This window comes from Myotis lucifugus, unplaced genomic scaffold (assembly GCF_000147115.1).
Source record: "Myotis lucifugus unplaced genomic scaffold, Myoluc2.0 scaffold_391, whole genome shotgun sequence".
In the NCBI taxonomy this organism is placed as follows: Eukaryota; Metazoa; Chordata; class Mammalia; order Chiroptera; family Vespertilionidae; genus Myotis; species Myotis lucifugus.
In genome coordinates this window covers 953,885-956,078 of record NW_005871439.1, presented here as the reverse complement: position 1 = coordinate 956,078, position 2,194 = coordinate 953,885, and the positions used below count along the sequence as shown (strand labels likewise).

Below are 2,194 nucleotides of genomic sequence, written 5' to 3'. Positions count from 1 at the left end.
GAAAAGAACCAGAAGAGTTTTTGGGGCTAAAGTAAAAAAAAAGTGGGGTGGGAGGAGCACAAAGCAGGTGGGGAGTCTCGCTCTCAAGACAAGATGCCAGGTTTTGAACACGAGTGGGACAGGAGGAAGAGAGCTGCTCTGAAAACCCTGAAAGGCAGGAGTAATTTCAGTGAACTCCATGGAGAGCCATACCGTAGGGCAGCGGTTCTCAACCTGTGGGTCGAGACCCTTGGGGGGTCGAACGACCCTTTCAAAAGGGGTCGCCTAAGACCATGGGAAACATATATAATTACATATTGTTTTTGGGATTAACACTGAGGCTTTAATGATGTTCAATTTGTAACCATGAAAATACATCCTGCATATCAGATATTTACATGACGATTCATAACAGTAGCAACATTACAGTTATGAAGTAGCAACGAAAATAATTTTATGGTTGGGGTCACCACAACAGGAGGAACTGTATTAAAGTGTCACAGCATTAGGAAGGTTGAGAACCACTGCTTTAGGGACTGGGGCAAGCAAGAGGCAGACCGAGTCCTACAAAAATGGCAACTCAGACCAATCTCAGCTCAATCTCTCTCTTAAAAAAAATGTTTTTTATTGATTTCAGAGAGAGGAAGGGAGAGGGAGAGAGAATCATTGATCGGCTGCCTCCTGCCGCCCCCCACTGGGGATCGAGCCGCAACCCGGGCATGTGCCCTGATCGGGAATCCAACTGTGACCTCCTGGTTCATGGGTTGACGCTCAACCACTGAGCCACACCGGCCGGGCTCCACCCGGGTTTCCATAGCTAAGAATGCGTGTGACAGCAGTGCCTGTCTCTTAGGGTTGTTGTGTGTGAATGCAACATACCGGAACGGTACCTGACATGCAGGCATTAGTCAGTGTGCTGGTTTACACACTTGTTTGTTCCAGTTAGATTTGGAGGCAGCATAGAAAAATATGGATTTGATGCCTAGATTTAGAAGTAAATCATAGGAAACAGAAAATAAATAGAAGATCAGAGGTAACGTTACTATCTAGAAATTTCTTCACTCATTCCACCAATAGTTCTCAGGCACCAGTGCTCGGAGGCACTGGTGGGATGAACAAGACAGGCGAAGTGCTTGCTCTCTTTTCGCTCCGATTTTTGTTGAGAGAAGCAACAATAAACAAGTAATAAACAGGAAATACATCAGGAAGTAATAACTGCTGTAGGCAGTGACCCACGACAGATCCCAAACATAGGAACTCCATCAGGAAGTAATAACCGTTACACAGCGACTCAGAACAGACTCCTTGCTGACGGCCTGTGCCTGGGTGGCCACGGGGAGTGCCGGGTCAGAGCCTGCCTCCGAGGCGGCGGCATCTACACCGAGACTCGAATGACGAGGTAGTCTTCTGAAGGTGGGAACAGGGTGGGGGTGGGGAGACCATTTTAGGCTGACGTCATGGCTGAGATGTAGCCCCTGATGTGCGGGAAAGCCCTTGGCGTGCTTGAGGAACTGGAAGATGAGTGTGGCGTGTTGGTAATGGGTGAGAGGGGTGGAGTTGTGTGCAATCAGTCCAGAGACCTGGTTTGGGGGCCAGAGTAACAGATTTAGATTTGATTCTAAAGCCCATGGGAAATTTAAGGTGAAGAGTCTATCAATATCAGTTAGGTCAGAGTGGCAGTAATTGGGTATTATCGGTGTCCCCCCTGAACCCTTTCCCTCCCCCCCGCCCCGGGTGGATTGCTCTGTTAGCAGTTAGTTGGCTGTTACCTGAAGCATAGCCTGGGTTTGTGATATATTTTGAGTATAAAGCCAACAAGATTGGCCGATGAATTGGATTTCAGGGGTGGGGGCGGGGGGGGTGGGGACAAGAGTGTGAGCAAAAGAGCAGAATCAATGATGACTATTCCTTTTTGGCGTAAGCTACTAGGAGTATGACTTTCGTACTTTTGTGATAAAGAGGAGGAGGGAAGAGCGAGTGTGGCTGGGGTAGGCAGGATGTGGACATGTCAAAGTAGGTAGGTAGCTCCTTCGAACCTGGAGCTCAGGGGGACAGGTGAGCCCCAGAGATCCACGCTTAGTCAGGGAAGGTCATTGGTCTCTGAATCTGTGGGACCGAGCGGTTGTGCCCGAGGAGAATATTGTGGGTGAGCGGCATTGCCCCAGCACCCCGCTCCGACTAGGCGAAGTAGAGGCCATTCGCGATGGTGCTGGCC

General features: G+C 49.4%; 1 protein-coding gene across 1 annotated transcript in view; it reads left to right on the top strand.

The window, feature by feature from the left end:
• LOC102419138 (beta-adrenergic receptor kinase 2) overlaps nucleotides 1-2,194 on the top strand; it is a 63,854-nt gene that overhangs the window by 20,884 nt on the left and 40,776 nt on the right. The window lies entirely within an intron of this gene.